The following is a 21,669-nucleotide window of genomic DNA, read 5'->3' as shown; positions in this document are numbered from 1 at the left end:
CAGATTCCTGGAAACACAACCTCTCAATGTTGAACTGTGAAGAAATTGAATTCCTGACCAGACCAACTGGTTCTGAAATTGAATCACTAATAAAAAATCTAACATCCAGAAAAAGCCCTGGACCAGATGTATTCACAGCCAAATTCTATCAGACATATAGAGAAGAACTGATAGCAATCCTATTGAAACCATTCACCAAAAAACAAGGAGGGAAGACTCCTCCCTAACTCATTCTATGTGGCCAGCATTATTCTGATACCAAAACCTGGCAGAAACACAATGAAAGAAGAAAACTACAGGCCAGTAGCCCCCAGAACATAGATGCAGAAATCCTCAACAAAGTACTAGCAAATATAATTCAGCAACACATCAAAAAGTTAATCCACCACAATCTAGTAGGCTTTATTCATAGGATGCAATGTAGGTTCAAAATACACAAATCAATACATGTGATTAATCACATAAACAGAACTTTTAGTTTAGTTTAGTTTTTGTTTTTAACACATGTGACATGATCATCTCAATAGATGCATAAAAGGCTTTGGACAAAATTCAACATCCCTTTATATTAGAAACCCTCAACAAACCAGGCATCAAAGGAACACACCTAGAAAAATAAGGGCTATCTATGACAAACTCACAGCCACATCATACCAAATAAACAAAAGCTGGAAGCATTCCATTTGAGAACCAGAAAACACAAGGATGCACTCTCATTCCTATTCAACATAGTACTCAAAGTTCTAGCCAGAGCAATCAGAGAAGAGAAAAAAACTGAAAGGCATCCAAATAGGAAGAGAGGAATTCAAACTCTCTCTCTTGCCGATGAAATGAGCCTGCAACTAGAAAACCCTACAGTTTCTGTTCAAAGACTCCTAGAGCTGATAAACAACTTCATAAATTTTCAGGATACAAAATCAATGTACAAAAATTGTAGGATATCTACACCAACAATGTCCAAGTTGAGAGCCAAATCAAGAACACAGTCCCATTAACAATAGCCCCCAAAAATAAAATAAAATATTTAGGAATACATCTAAACAGGGAGACAAAAGATCTCTACAATGAGAATTCCAAAATACTGCTGAAAGAAAGCAGAGACAACACAAATAAAAATATATTTATGCTGATGGTTAGAAAGAATTGATATTGTTAAAACTGCCACATTGCCCAAAAGGAAATTATAAATGCAATGTTATTCCTATCAAAGTATCAATGGTTTATTTACAGAATTAGAAAAAATCTACTTTAAAGTTCATATGAAACTAAAAATATTCCAATAGCCAAAGCAATTTTCAGCAAAAATAATAAAGCCTAAGTCATCACACTACCCAAATTCAAACAATACTACAAGGTTACAGTAACCAAAACAACATGGTACTAGTACAAAAACAGACATATAAACCAATAGAACATGTTAGAGAAGCCAGAAATAAAGCTGCACACCTACAACCATATGGTCTTCAACAAAGTTAGCAATAACAAGCAATGGGGAACAGAATCCCTTTTCAATAAATGGTACTGGGATAATTGGCTAGCCATATGCAGAAGATTGAAACTAGACCCCTTTCTTTCAGGACACATAAAAATCAATCCACCATGGATTAAATATATAAAATGTAAAACTATAAAAATCCTAGAAGAAAACCCAGGTAATATTACCCTGGACATAAATCCTGGAAAATATTTCATGATTAAGACTCCAAAAGCAATTACAAAAATATGACAAATAGATGCCTATCAACAGTGGACTAAATAAAGAAATGTGGTATATATACACAATTGAATAATATGTAGCCATTAAAAAAAGTAATCATGTCCTTCGCAGCAGTATCAATGCAGCTGGGGGCAATAATCCTAAGAAAATCAACACAGGAATAGAAAACTAAATACCATGTGTTCTCACTTATAAGTGGGAGCTAAACTTTGAGTACACAGGGACACAGAGGAATAGTGGACACAGGGACTTACTTGAGGGTGGGATGTAGAAGGGGGTTAGCAGTGAAAAACTTTCTATTGGCTACTATGCTCAGTTTTGGGGTAACAATATGTACACCAAATGCCAGTAACCTGTGATTTACCCATGTAACAAGCCTGTACATGTACTCCAAAACCAAAAATAAAAGTTGGAAGAAAAAAAAGCCCATGGGCAAAATGATGTTTTTTAAAAAAACAACAAAACACTGTCTTTTTAACTTTGTAGTTTTAAAAAAAGATGTTTATTAGCACCATGTAAATTCATAAAACAGTAATATTAGTAGAATGTGATTTAAGAAAATTGTAGACATTTTCCAAAACAGTTATTATACCTGGTGTCATTTATACTGAGCAAACATTTACAGACAAATCTTTATACATGAGCAAGTTATATACAATATCAGTTCCTGTGATTTTCTCACTGAGGATATTAACAACTGTTACTAAAGCTATTTTACACTGTCCAATGTCCTAATACCTTGAAATTAAATGATGTATATCGATATCTTCCAACAGTGAAAATGTATAATTAGGAGAAATATGTTACAATGAATGTCTATATAATTCAAAATGTGAACTGCTCACAAAGTGAAATTTACTCAAATTCAGAGATATGATTGAATTTTTGTTGTCAACTATGCTTATAACATATTCCCTGTTATTTTAATGAATAGGATCATTGTAACTACTCTATTAGCATGCTATATGAATACATAATATTTTAATAATTACAATGATTAGACAATAAGCAATTACTCTCTACTTGTCTTAAAAACTAAGAAATACTAACTATCTGCATTTTATCTATTAACTTAGATCTTTGTTTCTCAAATTTTAATGTAGAGGCCAAATAGTTCATATGTATATATAGTTTATATTAACTCTAGATACTATAATATTTGTGCTTTTTTGAGTTTATGTATAGACAAATTGTACTGTTCTTCGGTGCAGATACTAATAATAGCAATCATCTTGAAAAAAACTCAAATGCTCCATTGAGTAAGAAATTTCTTTCTTGTAATGCATGGTATGCAATAGAAAAGCTATTATAACATTATACCATCAGAGCAGGAAGAACTTTAGAGACCAAGTAGGCCAACCCCCTCATTTTACACATGCAACTGCGGGACCTCTGAGAGGTCAAGTGACTTGCCAGAGGTGACAGTACCAACAGTTAGTGCCTAAGCTAGAAACAGGGCTCTGTATTCCCAGTGTTATGTCAATGCTCTCTTTGCAAATGTTTCTTAACGAACTTTATAGCCTCCAGTCATGCTCACAACCTATCCATTCTCTACACTGCTGCCAGAATGATCTTTCATGAATACAAATCTGACCAACTTATTCCCCTGCTTAAAAGCCTTTAATCGGCCTTATCACTCACAGAAGAGACTTCAAGTTTCTTAGAACTGACTATAGGATTCTGACATCTGTTTGATTTTCTAGTTTATTCTCTCACTAATTCTTAGAATCTAGAACCTGACTCCTGCAAATGCATCATACTTTATTTATCCCAAAATGATTTTGAATTTCTCTGAAGCTAAGAGCAAACTGTTTTTTTCCTTCTCTATTTTCTCTGATTCACTGAACATTTGTGACACCAGATGTGTGGGTGCTAACTAGCTGGACATCTCAAGTTCAATTCAATTCTGTAACTATTTACCTGGAGATATCATCAGATTCCAGAGGTTAATGGCTCAATCCCACAAGACTGCTCCCACTTCAGATAGCAGTCACAAGCAGCAGGTTGTAGTCTGTGTTTCTGACCAATCAGCTGTAAACCACATTTTTCACAATGCCTTGCTTGGGTTTGATTAATTTGATAGAATGGTTCACAGAGCTTAGGGATTTACTTAGATTTACCAGTTTACTTGAAAGGATATTACAAAGGATATAGATAAATGGCCAGAGGGAAGAGATACGCAGGGTGAGGTTATGTGGGAAGAGGCCTGTAGCTTCTGTGCCTTCTTCAGTACACTACCCTCATAGCATGTCCACATGTTAAGCTATATGGATGCTCTCTGAACCTCATCCTTTTGTGATTTGGAGGAAACTTAATTAACTAGGAATGGCTGATATATTGGCAATAGGTCATCAACTTAACCTTCAGCTTACTCCCTTGTGGATGCTGAGGGTTGAGTCTCAATGTCTCAAACCCCTAGTCATGCCTGTTCTTTCTGGTGACCAGCCCCCATCCTGAAGCTCTTTAGGGGCCTCAGCCACCAGGCATGTCATTAGCATACAAAAGACACTCTTATAACTCCAAACATTCCAAGGGTTTAAGGAGATATATATCAGTAAACAGGGAAAACCAAACAGGTATTTCAAAATATCACAATTTTAAAAGGCCACCTCCTTATTATCTCATTTTATTATTACATAGCAACCTTCAGAAACAGATTTTTGATTTTGTAAAATAGAAGATATTTGTGTTGCTCAAATATATATATATCTGATTATTACATGTATTTCAAAATATCACAATTTTAAAAGGCCACCTCCTTATTATCTCATTTTATTATTACATAGCAACCTTCAGAAACAGATTTTAGATTTTGTAAAATAGAAGATATTTGTGTTGCTCAAATATATATATCTGATTATTGACTGATTGAAAAGGAAAACCTACATCATTTTTCTCTTGGTATCTTCACAATGATTATCATAATTACTAACAGAAAAATCAAAAGCATTAATTTATTAATATAATAAATTTCACATTTAAGGTAGTTATGCATAAATTTAGATTTCACTAACAACTTGATTCTTAAGTAAAATCAATGTATATCCTTTTTTAAATTAAAAAAAAAATGTTTACTTACACAGATCACACACCCTGTATGGGTACTGTGTAAGCAAGGTATGAGGCCAGTTTTACAAGAAGCTCTTGTTGACTCTGTAAGCCAAATTTGATTCCTTAAAGGAAACCAACTCATTCCCATAAAAGCCTTGGTAAAATAACCGGTGTCTCCAATTATGTCCTGTTACAAAAGAAGATGAATTCTTGTTGCACTTATGCAAATAAGTATATTGCCAAAGTCAATAATACTCACAAATAGTTTCCAAATTTGGGGGAAATCTGGTAAAGAGAAATATGCTCCAAATTTTGTTCATAGGAGTGTACTTTACTCATCTGTTAAAAGCTGTGAATAGAAGGATTATTTCAGTGTTCTGTTAGTTCAGTCCACACAGTTAATTCCTGTTCTGCTTGATGTTCATAAAACTTTCAGCTCTCTATGAGAATCCTGAAAGTTTTTTCTCCATTCTAATGTCACAATTTCTGAAGTTATCAGAAATGGGCAATTCAGAACAACATTAGTGTCCTATCATTGTTTATAAAACCATCTCTTAAAGATGATTAAAACAAGACAACAATTGTCTGGGGATGACAAGAAGTCTTAAGGAAGAAACAGTCAAAGACACAATGGACAAGGAAATTTGTTACCTCTTTGGCACACAGTAATTTAACATAAAATTATAATTATTACTGATAACATATACTAAGTTATATTAGAATCATAGGAGTTTTGCATAATTTTGGAACATGTACCATTAACATATTTATAAAGAGCAGATTAATGTTTTAATAAAACTCTGTTGTGCTTTTATTCTAATGTTTGATTTATGGAAAAACTGAATAATACCCCTTTAACGTTAGCCAATATACATACAGAATCTCTTTTACATGGTTAATTTTCAGAAACCTTCCATAACTTGCTTAAACCTTCAGCTTTATCCTATCTAATCTAACACAATCCTTTAGACTTCTAAACTAGGCAAAAAATATTCACATTCCTAAGCCTTATTATAATCTTTTACCAAAAGCACATTTTAATTTTCTTACATGGCTTGCATGTAAAACTATTTTTCCAGTACTCTCAAGTGCATGTTATGCTGTTAACTCTTAGGCTTTTACTTTTGGTGAAAAACCTGATAAGTGAGTTATTCTAATTATGTACTAGCTTTGGAGCCTTGGACACAAGAAAGACGTGCAGATAAGGTTTGACTCTTTCTAGCATAGCTAGGGGGCATGATTAACTTTGTATGTCCCCAGGTCTTACCAAGCTTTAAAGCACACAAATTTTACAGTTCAGAGCCATAGTAGGAGTTTATGACTTTAAAACATTTATTAGACCTAATACCCTTTAAAACTACATTTTTATAAATTCTCTTTCACAAATCTTTTTACAACTTATACATACCATCTGTGAGATGCTTGGACTTTCTGACTTCCCCCTAAACAGCTCTCTTTTTAAACAACCAGTCATTTTACTTTAGGAAAATAATTTACCATCATGATCCTTTCTCACATAAAATCTTTTTTTCTTTATAAATTTTTTACAAAAATACATCTTTACCTTTATTACCCTTGAATTAGACAAAAGTCATTTTTCTTCTGTTAGGAAGTTATGGTTTGTATTGCATGTTGCTGTGTGAATTTTGTGAAGGGGGAGCAGATAATGAGGTTATGTATGTATTGTAGAAGTTATCACCCCTCAAGAAATTGCTTAATTAGATTTTTGCTAGGGCTTGTCTGGATAAGTGTGGGCTGTTTCTAAACTCCTAAAGTAGAACTGTCCAGGTAAAAGTCATTGGTTAAAGATTTAGGTAGCTTTCCCAGGTGTAAATCAAAAATAATATTCTAAGACCCCTCCACCCCCAACCATCTGAATGGACTTTCTCCTCAGCCAGGGCTGTTTTACAATTTAACCTGAAAGACTGTTTCAGTCCATGACAGGAAGTAGCAATTGAACATGCCTCATTGTACCTCTCCAGTATTAATATCAACACAGACTTTAAGGCTGATAAGAAACATTTTACAACCTATTCTCTCTGATGCCTACTATCTTCATGAAGGCTTCCTCTGCAAATAAAAACTTCAGTCTCCACAACCTCTTATCTTAACCCAGACATTCCTTTCTATTGATCCCAGTGATGCGAGATATTTCTCAGTCCCTGTGCCAACTGAGGACTTCCACGGCCAGTGACACACCCCTGCCCCAGCCTTGCTGGGCCCCAAGCCTGCTGCTGGAGGTACCTCACCCACTAGGCCTACCTGTGTTACAGATTGTACCTGCGTTTGCCAGTTCCCAAGCACTTGTCCTGCATCCAAGAAGAATGAGGTTGCACTGACAATTAGAAGAGTGAGGATGGATGGAGAAGAATTTTATTGAATGATGAAGAGCTGTCAGCAAAGAGGGGATGTAATGGGTGGTCTCCTGTCCCAGCAGTTGGGTGGGTTTCTTTCTCAGTGTGGCTAGGTATGGGGTTTTCATGGACTTGGAATGGGGAGTGTATGATGATTGGTTTGTGAGTAGGCAAAAAAGGTTAAATGAAGACACCACTCAAAGGTGGGCACAACAGTGTAGAAAACCAATTAGGAATGGGTAGGTAAATGTAAAATAGGTGAAGAGTGGGGATCAATCAGAAGAAAGCATGCCAAATGGGAAGTCAGGTTCTCAGTCCAGTCTGTAGATTTGACTTATGGCTTGGCTCTCAGGCTTTAAACTGTCTTCAGATTGGAGGTGGGGATTCATCAAGGAGTCACCCCTATGTGCCTAGGCATTTGTCTGTCTCTTGCTGCTATCACCAGGTCTTTAGATAAACTCAACTAATTGTCAACCATACAATTTTTAAATCTACCTATAAGCTGAAGCCCCCCTTGCTCAGAGTTGTCCCAGCTTTCTGGACCAAACCAATGTATTTCTTATATGTATTTGACTGAAGTCTCATGTCTCCCTAAAATGTATAAAACCAAGCTGCACCCTGACCACATTGGGCACATGTTCTCAGAACCTCCTGAAGGCTGTGTCACAAGCCATGGTCATTCCAATATTTTAGAGTTTGACTTTTCATTGACACAGGAGAAATAGGGATATTAAAGAGAAAGACAATTTAGAGGTCGGGTAAATATTAAGCAGTCACCCTTCTTGAAAAGTATATTTTTGCCCCAAGGGGTGCAAATATTTTCTTTTGGAGGGAGCGAGTGCCATTTGTTCCCATTACCCATAAAGATTTGAAGGAGCTGCTTAGAGAAGGATATGAACACAGAGTATGCAGCTCTTGAACCCAGAAGGTAAACTTATAATTTTACTTGCTGCTTCCAGAGTTATCTTGGCTTTGTCCTGTTGATGAAGATGTCTAATCTGGGAAGAGGCTGGAGCCAAAAGTCCCTTCAGCTTAAGGCTATCAAGTGTTGGTATTCTGTGACCCATTCCAATGATAAAGCTTGTGGCAGAGGGAGCAAGCGCTGTGGGGTTTTTTCCTATTTATCCCATTGGTACAGTTTGCCTTCCAGTGGCTTGCTTCTGGCACAAATGGCAGATACTTGGAGAGTGTCCTTAGGGCAACCTGAAGGGGGCTGGTGGGCTTACATAGCAGCCAATAGTTAAGCCTGCCTCTCACTGTTTTTTCCTTTTTCTTAGCCCTTCCCTCCTTATTCAACTCTCAGTTACAAAAGACTGAGGAGGCTAATCGGAGGGCCTCCACAGTGGCACTGGATCCAAAGCTGACTGTTGTAATTTCCTTCTGGTTCACTTTTTAGGTCAAACAGTATTACAAAGTAAAACTAGTTTTTGTGCATTAAGGTTTGGGGGAATCAATCTCTCCTAGTTTGGGGTGATGCCTCTGAGGGGCATATCCTGTGGTATATGCAATTGCCATCTGAGAAGAGAAAATAGAAGAGAAAAAAATGAAAAATTATGGTCTCCTCTCTTAGCCTGGAACCAACCTTCATCTCTGTCCTATGGGTCTTTTTCACCTGTGGCCTTGGGCTGGCCTATATCCTTGTCTCTATGACCTTATAGTGACTCTTGCTTGGAGCATTCTAGCGACAAAATGTTTATCTCTTTTCTCAGATTCTCATTTACTATGTTCTTTACGTAGATGAGAAGCCTGTTTTTCAGCTAACTGCTACAAGGGGCTGGACTACCTTCCTTTTGAATATAAACTTAAAGTCTTAATGCATATTGAGAAGGGTGTGGAAGTGATTAGAGAGATGCATACTACAGAATGAAGTGGGAGGAAGCCAGAGGAACACTCATTGAAAGGCTTCATATGCTCACAAAAGCAGCAGCCCTCGTATTGGAGAGGGCAATGTTTATGTGCCCTCTTGACATAAAGTAGTAACCTCAGGAGGACATAGGGCTTCAGGTAGGAACACACAAATGACAAAAGAAGAATTTCTCCTCCTCTCAAAGGGGTGCTAACTCAAAAACAAAACAAATATAAAAAAACAAGAAGTTGGGGTCCTTAAAGGACCACTGAGTGAGGCACTATTGCAGGCAGACAAACTCTTTCAAAAGCCACCACAAAACACAGCCCTGGGGCATATCAGTAATGAAAAACTTGCTCCTTTATATGGTAAGTCATAAGGATCTGGTAGAGTCAGGGTTCTGATTAGTGTCTATCTGGGCAATGTGCCAGCAGACAGGGGAAGGGTTGGAAAGTCATCTGAGCTGGTAGGGTAAAAGAGGTATAAACCTCAGAGGATATCCACAAAGGAGCCCATGTCTTTGCCGCTGAGCACACTAAGGGCTGCAGGTGCATAAGTAACAGGGAGTATGTATATTTAAGCCAGAGAACAAAGTCATGCATCATGCAAAGTAAAACCAGAGAAGAGGCAAACTTGCCCCCAAGGCAAAAGTCTGGCAGGTACATGAGGCAGTTTCAGAATACACACAGATAAAACAGAATAGGCAGTGAAGGTTTTTAGGAAACAGCCAATTTTAGTTGAAAAAGTAGAGGAAACCCCAGACATTAGACAATCTCAGACTCTTTTTATTTTTTATTTTTATTTTTGAGATGAATTGTTGCTCTGTAGCCCAGGCTGAAGTGCAGCGGCAAGATCTTGGGTCACTGCAGCCTCTGCTTCCCAGGTTCAAGTGATTCTCCCACCTCAGCCTTCCAAGTAGCTGGGATTACAGTCATGTGCCACCATGCCAAGCTAATTTTTTTTGTATTATTAGTAGAGATGGGGTTTCACCACATTGCCCAGGCTGGTCTTAAACTCCTGGCCTCAAGTGACCCACTCACCTTGGCCTCCCCAAGTGCTGGGATTACAGGTGTGAGCCACCTCACCCAGCTGTCACAGTATCAGACTTTATCCCTACCACTCTTGCAAATCTCCTGTCAAGGAGAGCCATTAGTGTCTCAGTTCTACTCAGCAAAGACCTCAAGGTCCTTTTGACCCCTGGGAGCCAGCCATCAGGGTGAACTGAGAGATCAGCCAAAGGACGCAGAGCCACTGCACCCAAGAGTAATCATTCTGGGGGTTGGTTAATAAGCAGGAGAGTGAAAGGAGAAGGAAACCACATATGGGAGTTGAATATCTCCAGCCGAAGAAGGCAAGATGTAGACATGCCTTACCACGAGGTAACATACCCAAGTCAGCAGCAGAACATATCCAACTCACGTGGTACCAAAGTACCTTAGCAATAGGGAATGTATCCAAGTCACACAGCACTCAAGTATGTTACTGGTGGCAAATCCATATAGATCTGCAGCAACCTCAATTCTTGCCTCCTCAGAAGAAAGAATTCAACCAAGGGACACATGGCAGAGTGAGAGACCGAGGCAAGTTTTAGGGCAGGAGTGTTGTATTATGAAAAAGCTTTAGAGCAGGAACAAAAAGAAGTAAAGGACATTTGGTAGAGGTCCAAGCTGGCAACTTGAGAGATCAAGTGCATGGTTTGACCTTTGACATGGGGGTTTTATATGTTGGCATGTTCCTGGGAAGTTGTGTTTTTTCTCCCCTGATTCTTCCCTTGAGGTGAGCTGTCCATATGGGCAGTGGTTTGTCAGCACTTGGGAGGAGTGGGATGTGCCCTGTGTTTACTGGATTTGTACACATGCTCACTTGGGACATTTTTCCCTTACCAGTCGAGTGTTCCTATAAGATCATATACCAGTAAAACTGCCATTTTGCCTCTTAGTTCATTCACATGCATGAACACACTTGCCCAATCTTGAGAATCTTATCTGGAAGCTACGGATTGCAAGCTTTAGATTTTTCCTATCTATTGAGAGACTGTCTTTCCCTGGTGCCTGCTGAGACCAATTATTTTAGAGAGACAGGTAACAACCACGTGACCATCACTTGATGGTCTCCCCACATTCCTGGCTAGGAGGGCCCTCTCCTGCCCTGCTCATATCTGACTAGCTACCTACTGTAATATTTGTAACAATAGGAGACATCTAGATAAAGCATCACAAGTAAACAGTTAATTTGAATTGATCGTGACTACAGTTAGAATTACAGTTGGTTACTATAAAAAGGATTTTTCTTCAGAAAACCAATTCAAGTATGTTAATGTAAGGTTTAGATTCAATTTTAAGAAAGTTAAGAGAAATGTTTATTAAGTAAATTTGCTTGATAACCATTTGATATCTGATTTATGTATGTGGAATGTTTTTGTAAACAGTTTTCTTTCTTTCATATATTCTGTCTAAAGCTCTAGTACTCAAATGATTTTTCAAAAGAAATGAACAAAACTTATTTATCAAATTCATTAGAAAGTAAATGAGTAATAAATATTTGATTTTATTAAGTGATACACTAAATGATACATTCAAAATGAAAGCTATGTTTGTTATTTTTTAATAGCATGGATCTTTGAAGAATCAATAAATTACCTTGTTTGCAAAAATGTTTAAAACAATTTTGTACTTGTAAATAAGCCAAGAAATATAACTCATAATATATGAGAAGACAGTTTTGAAAATTAAGTATTATAAACATAAGACACATTGAATATGAAAGATAATGGATCTACAAAAGATTCTTTAAAATAATAAAGTATTTTATAGGTATGATACTATTTTATTTCTATTTATAAATATATTTGTTACTGTGATTAGCTGAGTTTTTCAAAAACAGATTTTTTTTTAAGTTTTATTTTACTACCCTACTAACTAACCAAGGTAATGTAAACTTAAACAAAGCAATGATTATTTCAGACATTTATCATTGTGGCCAAAATCAGAGGAATATTGTGAAATAAATTATTCATTGTATCCTGTGAGAGATATACTGCAATTATATGCAAGATTGTGATAGATGTTTGAAAATACATTTTTAAAAAGTTTAAATTTTTAAATTCAAGATTTTAAAATTATTTAAGTAAAAATTAAAATTTGATTTTTAACACATTTCATCAGTGGATGAGTCAATACTTTTTCCAATAATTTTAAAATATTTAAAACATTGGCTTAACTTTGTGTTAGAGTAACTACTGTCAACACATAAGTAAAAAAACTAACTAAGTTTCTTAAATAAAGCATCTATCTTTAAAGAATTGCATTTAATTTTGCAAATGTAGTCTTTTAATATTTACTTGGTATATAACCAAGTAAACATATCTCATATGTTAAACATGTAAAAGAAGTGGGCTCCCATAGCCTTAGGCAGCTCCTCCCCTGTGGCTTTGTAGCATACAGCCCCCTACTGGCTGCTTTCATAGGTTGGCATTGAGTGTTTGTGGTTTTTCCAGATGCACAGTATAAGCTGTCGGTGGATCTCTCATTGTGGGGTCTGGAGGATGATGGCCCTCTTCTCACAGCTCCACTAGGCAGTGTCCCAGTGGGAACCCTGTGTGGGGTCTCCAACCGCATATTTTGCTTCCCCATTGCCCTATCAGAGGTTCTCCATGAGGGTCTGCCCCTGTAGTCAGTATTTGTCGGGACATCCAGGCATTTCTATACATCTTCTGAAATCTACGCGGAGGTTTCCAAACCTCAATTCTTGACTTCTGTGCATCAGCAGGCTCAACACCATGTGGAAGCTGCCAAGACTTGGGGCTTGCACTCTCTGAAGCCACAGCCCGAAGTGTACCTTGGTCCCTTTTATCAATGTCTAGAGCTGCTGGAGAGCAGGGCACCATAGCCTGAGATTGCACACAGCAGCGGGGCCCTGGGCCCAGCTCATAAAACCAATTTTTCTCCTAGGCTTCTGGGCCAGTAATGGATGGGCTGCCATGAAGTTCTCTGACATGCCCTTGAGACATTTTCCGCATTGTCTTGGCAATTAACATTTGGCTTCTTGTTACTTACACAAATTTTTGCAACAGGCTTGAATTTCTCCCCAGAAAATGGGTTTTTCTTTCCTATCGCATCATCTGGCTTCAAATGTTCCAAATTTTTATGCTCTGTCGCCTCTTAAATTCTTTGCTGCTCAGAAATTCCTTCCACCAGATACCTCAAATCATCTCTCTCAAGTTCAAAGTTCCACAGATCTCTAGGGCAGGGCCAAAATGCCTCTAGTCTCTTTGCATAGCCAAAGTGACCTTTAAACAAGCTCCTCTTTGCCATCTGAGACTACCGTAGCCTGGACTTTATTGTCCATATCACTGTCAGCCTTTTGGCCAAAGCCATTCAACAAGTCTCTAGGAAGTTCCAAGCTTTCCCAGATTTTCCTATCTTCTTCTGAGCCCTCCAACCTGTTCTCACCTCTGCCTGTTACCCAGTTCGAAAGTTGCTTCCACATTTTCAGGTATTTTTATAGTAGCACCCCACTCTACTGACACCAATAGTCTGTTCTCATGCTGCTAATAAAAAATACCCAAGACTGGGCAATTTATGTAGGAAAGAAGTTTAATGGACTCACAGTTCTACATGGCTGGGGGGGCCTCACAATCATGGCAGAAGATGAAAGAACAAAGGGATGTCTTACGTGATGTCAGGCAAGAGAGCTTGTGCAGGGGAACTGCCCTTTATCAAACCAACAGATCTCATGAGACTTATTCACTATCACGAGAACAGCACTGAAAAGACCTGTCTCCATGATTCAATTACCTCCCACCTGGTTCCTCTGATAACACATGGAGATTATTACAATTCAAGATAAGATTTGGGTGGGAACACAGCCAAACCATATCAACTACGTAAGCTAGCCCTTCTTATATTACTATAGCAAAAGAGCATGTCTTTTATAGAAATTCAGAGCAAAGCTTATTTTATGATTCTGGCACTTGGCTGCCTATGTTAACTATACCTGTTAGGGCCTCAGGGTCCTTGGTTGGGAAAGTGGGACAATAATACTCACCTCTGATTTGTTTTCTTTTTTGTTTAAATAAGAAATTGCAAATGATGAAGTATTTGGCCCATTTCTATTTCTACCTTTGCTTTTTGATTACAATTCCAATTATATGTGCTCGTACTATTTTAATATCTCACATATAGTATCTTTGCTTTTGATCTCCAACCTTTTCTTCTAATTAATTTTGTAAACTAGTATCTAATTATTATCTCACAGACACAAGTTAGACTAAGTTACATTTTTTATCAAATATTGATGCCTGAAGACCTTCCAAAATATATAAAACATTCTTATCCTAAGAGTTAAGGTTCTTTACAATCTAAAGTTACTATACAGTTAGTTTCCTTTGATCACTAGAGGTGCAATAAAATTCAACAATAGGTTGTTGTGAAAATGGGACAAAGACCAGTCTTCAGTCTTTGTTCACATCATTACTTCAAATAATTTCTGCCAACTTTTTATGCCATATTCATTAATGCTTGCTTCAAAATGGCATACTTTGGTATAAAGCCTTCCCACTTCAAATAGTGAGTAACCTATTACTTTAGAATATTTTTTGCACTCAATTGCAAAATATAACTTTTTATCTTTAATCACAATTGTTTATTAAGAAACCTTAACATTTATACCAGATTGAAAGACAGAAAATGCTCAATTCAATTTCATACTTTCTTTTTTTATGACACAATACTATAAAAATATACTTCTCTTAAATCTTGCATGACTTTAATACCAGAACAAAAATAGTGTGTAGAAAATGTATAAAATGTAATGCACCAAAAAACCTTTTTCGTGGTGGAAACTCTTTATAAATTTATTTTAGTCAAACAATGATTTTTCAAATATAAGGTATATGATAATACTCAAAAGCCCCTTTGACCAATAAGAATACTTTAAATAATATAACTTTAAATATTAAGTATTTACATTATTGGTAATCTTCCCAATAGAGGACTCAAATACTTAGCTATACCTTCACTTTCATTTTCTCAGAGAAAAAAGTTTATAATGAAATTGTTAAAAAGCCTTACCAGAGTATAAAATTTGCATGCACAAGACGTTTGGCTCTTCACTCTGAAAAGTGTATGATCAAGTACATTTTCTAACATAACTGTTCATTTGTTATCCATTCAAATTCTTAGGTCTTGTATACAGAGGAAATTATACGACATAAAGTGTCCTTGAAAATTGTTCCTTCCTTCCTGTAAGTTTCTGTATATTAGTTTCTTGACTCTGGGCTTTGGTTCTAACATGCTGAGAATATCAACAGTGCTCAATAAAGATTACATTTGAAAATAAGGAAAGGAAAACTCTGTATGAGAGAAATGCAAGAAGAATAAAAGAAAACTTAGAATGAGTAAAATTGCATGTCTGAGAAATGATGTTGAACTGAATTAGGATTATAAGTGTGAGTAAAAATCTGTGGTCTTAACGCTTAGAAGAGCAATGGTCCAAAGCAATAATGATAACAGAAATAAACATTTTAAAATATCTGCCTGCAAATGAATGGTGACATTATTCAACACAAGTTCACAACCGAAACCCCTTTATTGGGGCTGCAAACATGAGAAATAACACTCAACTATATCTAAGCTTGCGGTTCTTTACCAAAGATACATGACAGCAATAGTGGCCCACCATGGGAGACGGGAGGGTGGGAACCAATTCTGGGGCAGTATTTATTCACCATAAAAAATAATGACTGAAATCTTGGAAATCCACCACGAAGTATCCCTTAAAAATTTAACTAACAATTGAGAATTAAGAGTATGTGAAAAAAACCCACATTGCGCAATACCAAAAATAAAATCATAGAATAATTTATTCATAAGTAGAGTTAATAGAGTAATATGAAAGCTATTTTACATAAGTAAATTTAACATATTCAAGGAATTGAACGAGGCTAGCAATTACAAAATAAAATTTTAAGAATTATCAAATGCAAAAATTGGAAGAAGTAATTATATCTCAAATGGAAAAATACATTCATTGAGATAAATATTAATAAAAGGAAAAACCACATACTAAATAGAGATAAGCTGTGAACTGAAAAATTATACAAAGAAACCTCCTAGTGGAGAACATTTACCATATAATAGCAAATAAGCATACAATGGGAAATAATATTTTAAAGAGTATAATAAATGAAAAGACACAAATATTATTTTAATCTTCTTTTCAGAAAAATGACAAAGATGATATTGGGTATTCAATATTTAAAGAGCTAATATCTGAGAAATTTCTAACACTGTTATGAAAATATAAATTTTCAGTTTGAAATAATAATGTCTTCAAATATTTTGAGAAAATTTCAGAACATCAGGAACAAAGTAAAAAATAAGAATGCTAAAGTGTGCCAACAAGAATAGATAGATTAAGTGGGGTGTGGTGGCTCACGTCTGTAATCTCAGCACTTTGGGAGGCCAAGGTGGGTAGATCACGAGGTCAGGAGATCGAGACCATCCTGGCTAACAAGGTGAAACCCTGTCTCCACTAAAAATACAAAAAATTAGCCGGGTGTGGTGCAGGTGCCTGTAGAGGCTGAGTCAGGAGAATGGCGTGAACCCAGGAGGCAGAGCCTGCAGTGAGCCAAGATCGCACCACTGCACTCCAGCCTGGGCTGGAGCCAGACTCCGTCTCAAAAAAAAAAAAAAAAAGACCGATTAAACACCATGGAATGGGAATCCTATTGACATTAGATTTTTGACATTATATTAGAACCTGGATTACAATGGAGTACTATCTTAAAATAACGAGATAAATAGTTTATAGCTTAGAATTCTATATTCAGCCAAACTATAATAATGAGTTTGAAATATTTTTAAGACATACAAGATATCAGAAAACTAATTTGCTGTATAATTTTGCAGCAAAAACTCCTTTAGCAAGGAAAAGTATAAAGTTGTAAGAAAAAATTGGCATAAAAACTCAGATGGTATTCTGGTTCTCACCAAAATGCTGAATTCATGCATGATTCTTACCCACCTTCTTCAAGATTAACCCAGAAGAACAAAGAAACAGCATGCCAAGGAAAGAAAATACACCTCCCCCCACCCATACACACACACAGGAGGTAGTGAGGGATATTTTCAACTTAAATATCTGGGTAAGTGGCCTTGGCTTGAGATAAGAGGAATCTTTGGAAAATAAAGCATGTTCAGATTTCTCCTTCTCACTTTGCTTGCCTCCCTACCAGTAATAATTTGGGACTGTGTTAAAATTTCTTCATAATAAAATCTGGGCACACAGAAACCCAGTGACTATGTAAATATTTAAGAAAAATACCTGAAGACTGTTCACTTTAAATAATTTCCCACTCCTTCCTTTCCAATTTCAAAGAAGTGGGGAATTACAATTTACAGATTATCTTCTAATTATTTGGCTGAAACTCACTATTAAGTGTCTTGATCTCACACACATTTCTTGCATTTCCATCTATTGTCTCATGCCCTCAACCCAAGAGAAAACTAGTTGGGAGAGCCCAGGTAAAGTATATTATAAAAATTAAATTATTTAAGAAGAAAAACCAAATTTTTGATTGCAATTCTACCAGAAGAAAAATCATTATAATAGAAAAAACAATACTTAAAAATGAGGCCAATGTATGTACTAAAAAGAGAAAATATTACAAATATGCAACAAGAAAACTCAGCAGAAATATTAAGTATGAAGAGATAATAGTTGAAGTAAAAAAACACTAGATGAAATATAAAGGTGAATAGATACAGCTGAGGAAGTAGATAATTGGAAGTCCATATTGCAGAAAACTCTCTGAAGGAAGAGAAAGAGAAAACATAAAGGCAAAGACACACGTAGTGAAGATAAAAGTAGGGATGCTAACAGCTATGAAATAGGAGTCAGAGAAAAATAACTGATTATGGAAATAAATATTTAAGAACAAATGAAGATAGTTTCTCAGTTAAAAATTGATCAATTGTATATTGACAAATTCTGCAGTGTGAACGCCACATATAAAAAAGAAAAAAAAGTAGATACTCTACATTATAGCTTTGAACTATGCTTTTAAATTTTTACCTTAATTTCCACAATACATATGCAGAATGTGCAGATTTGTTACATAGGTATACATGTGCCATGGTGGTTTGCTGCACCTATCAACCTGTCACCTAAGTTTTAAGCCCCACATGCATTAGCTATTTATCCTGATGCTCCTCCTCCACTCTCCCCTCCCCTGACAGGCCCCAGTGTTTGTTGTTCTCCTCCCAGTGTCCATGTGAACAATACAATTTTTTAAAAATAGGAAACTACAAAACTGTACATTATAGAAAAACATACAAAGCATATGCATTTAAAAAGAAACAAAGATGATATTGGGATCTAATTTTTCAATTGTAATATTGGATGTAAATCAATCAGATAATGTATTTCATCAAATAAAGAACAAGTACATATAAAGTACAATCTGGTTACAGTAATTCAAATATAGAAGATTTATCAAAGTATTTTTGGCATACTAAATCTCATAATATTTCACTCTCAAAAAATCATATTTTGAAGCAGGCCTTGATCACATGTTTGAAGTGGAGGAGAGGTGACATTCAAGGTGTGACATGAGATAGAATACTTTCCCATTATCCACAGGAGATACATTCTGAGACCCCCACTGGATGTCTGAAGCCATGGGTAGTACTGAACTCTATATATTATTAAGGTTTTTTCCTATATATCCATTAAGTTTAATTTCTAAGTTCAGCAGAATAAAGTCTATTAATTCAGCAGAATAAGAGATTAACAATAACAAATTAGAAAATAAAATAATTATAAGAATATACTATACTAAAAGTTATGTAAATTTGATACTTCTTTCTCTGTCTTCTAAATTGTCTTTTTGTACCTATTGTTAGGTGGCTGTTGACCAAGGGTAACTGAAACAAGGAAAGTTAAACCATGAATAAGGGAAGACTGCTGTATGTAAAATAGTTATATATGATAGTACAATTTTGTTGCTTATGAAACAACTAGAATAAAAAGGGAGGGAGAGAGAGAAAGAGAGAGAGTGCAACCCCACGTTTAAAAGCAAGATATTATCAGATAAGGTTTGGAGAGTGAGGGACCAAGTAATAAAAAGGTGGACTAAAGTTATTTCCTTATTATGGAAGACAAGACGCTAGCATTCAATTTTAATAACATATGAGAACAATTTTAAAAACTACTTAAAAAGTGGAACAACCTGAAGATTAGAGTACAAATGACTAAATACACCACAAATTAAACTTAATTGGCAAAACATTGGATAAAAGATAAAATCCAAATATGTGCTGTTTAAAATAGAAATATATAAAGTATAAGGACTCCAAAAATTGAAAGTAAAACTAAGAGAAAAAAATTACACACAAGATTGTAACTAACAGTAGTGCAACAGTGTAGCTATATTAGTAAGGATAAAATCTATTGAAAGAAAAATATTAAAATTATAAATTGTGTTATTGAATAGTATTAAATATTGAAGGTTTTAATTTGTCACAAAGATGTAGCTCTTTCAGATATATGTGCACCAGATGAAAGTTAACAATATTAAAATATTAAATATTAGACTCATAGAAATGTAGATTTTTATAAAATACAAAATCCAAAAAAAAGAAAATTAATATAACTATAGGGAAAATAGTCTGTAACATAAGAATTTTCTATGTAAATCTCTTGATTGTTGATAGGATAAAATTAAATTTAGCAATGCTGTGGGAGAAGTAACCAACACAATTTGCAAGTTGGCCCTTTAGATAAAAAGAGAGTTCTCACTCATGATTTAGATAATACATGTTTTTCTTATGTACATAGAAATAACATAAAATAGTAATTAATTAGGCTAAAAAGAATGCCTCAGCAAATTTCAACAATGTTCATCTCATATATCTGAGATAAAATTAAATAAACTTAATATATATCTTGTGGTTTAAGAAGAAAAATATAAATTTTTTTAAATGACTTGTTCAGAATGCTTTAAGAAAAAAATAAGACAATGTCAGAAAGGAAATACGAGATATGAAAAAGAACTAATGTATATATAAAATTGAAAATGCAATAACCTAAATAAATATTTTCATTGAATGAACTCAGTCAATAGTGGAGTAAAAACGACAGAAGAGAAAATAGATAAAACTTCCCACATCTGGTAAAAGATCTAAACTAGGTTAAATAATTCTAGCAAACCCCAAATAGGATGGAACCAAAGAAATCTACTTCAAAACACATAATTAAATTCCTGAAAGCTAATGACAAAAAGAAGACTTAAAAGGTGCCCGAGAGAAATGAAGCACTGTTTTCTAGGGAAAGACCAATGTGCATAACTGTGAATTTTTCATCTGAAACCATAGAGGCTGGAAGGAGCAACATAACATTTTTGTGGTAGTTAGTGAAAGTATTTGCAAATCATGAATTTTATATCCAGCAAAAGTATTCTTCAGAAGTGAAAACCACATAAAGATAATCTCGAATGAAAGAAAACTGAGAGAATTTGTTGTTAGCAAATTCCCTTCTAATGGCTGGCGGGGCGCAGTGTCTCATGACTGTAATCCCAGCACTTTGGGAGGCTGACATGGACGGATCACAAGGTCAGGATTTTGAGACCAGCCAGCCCAACATGGCGACACCCGTCTCTACTAAAAATACAAAAAATTAGTCAGGCCTGGTGGCTGGCACCTGTAATCCTAGCTACTCGGGAGGCTGAGGCAGGAGAATTGCTTGAACCCGGGAGGCAGAGGTTGCAGTGAGCCGAGATCCCACCACTGCACTCCAGCCTGGGAGAAAAGAGTGAAACTCCGAAAAAAAAAAAAAAAAAAAAGCCAAAACAGATTACTTAAAAAGTAAAAATATAATAACAGAAAAAAAATGGGACTTCACAAAGGAAAGGAGAACATAAGCATGGGAGGAAATGGAGAACATGTAACAGACTATCTTACTTTTTATGAGTATTGTATATTATATTTGATAGTTGAAACAAACATAGCACCATCTGAAATGACACTCAAGTATATAGAGAAAATATTTAAGGGAATTGTATTTTAAAAGTGTAAAATAGTGTAGGCCATTATGGATTTTCATCATATAGTCAATCATGCCAGTGTATCTCTTAAAGAGGACATTTGTCTCAATAAATTGAACTCCCGCGTTGTTAAAGATTAGCTTCTCCTATGCATGAGGATTTACTCTGGCTTCTCTACTCTATGACTTTGATCAACAACAAAATTATGTTTACAGTGTTTGATTCTGAACTGATATAAGGAAGTCTTTCATTATCGCTGTTTTCTAGTTATCTTCTTAAGTATTTTTTCTTCGTTTGAACTTTAAAAATCACTGCATCCAAATTACAAAAAAAAAAAAAATCCTCATATTAGCATGCTCATATTAGCATGGGGAGAATCAAATGTTTATTATACTGCTTATTAAATCTCCCCATCTAGAAGATTTATGCATTTCAATTCACTCAGCTCCTCTATCAAATGACTTGAAGTGGATAATATCCATATAACCAGATTGTGCTTTTACAATATTGTGTGGAATTAGACAATTGTATGAATTGTGGTGCCATTAACTAAACTGGTAATACGGAGAGAATGGAAAATTTATCTTCAGACATAACACTTGTCTAATATAATAGAAATGGCAGATGACACAACTAGAATTGATGGCTCATTTTCCAA

Source organism: Hylobates moloch, unplaced genomic scaffold (genome assembly GCF_009828535.3).
Source record: "Hylobates moloch isolate HMO894 unplaced genomic scaffold, HMol_V3 SCAFFOLD_4, whole genome shotgun sequence".
Classification (NCBI taxonomy): Eukaryota; Metazoa; Chordata; class Mammalia; order Primates; family Hylobatidae; genus Hylobates; species Hylobates moloch.
This window is presented reverse-complemented; position numbering follows the sequence as displayed.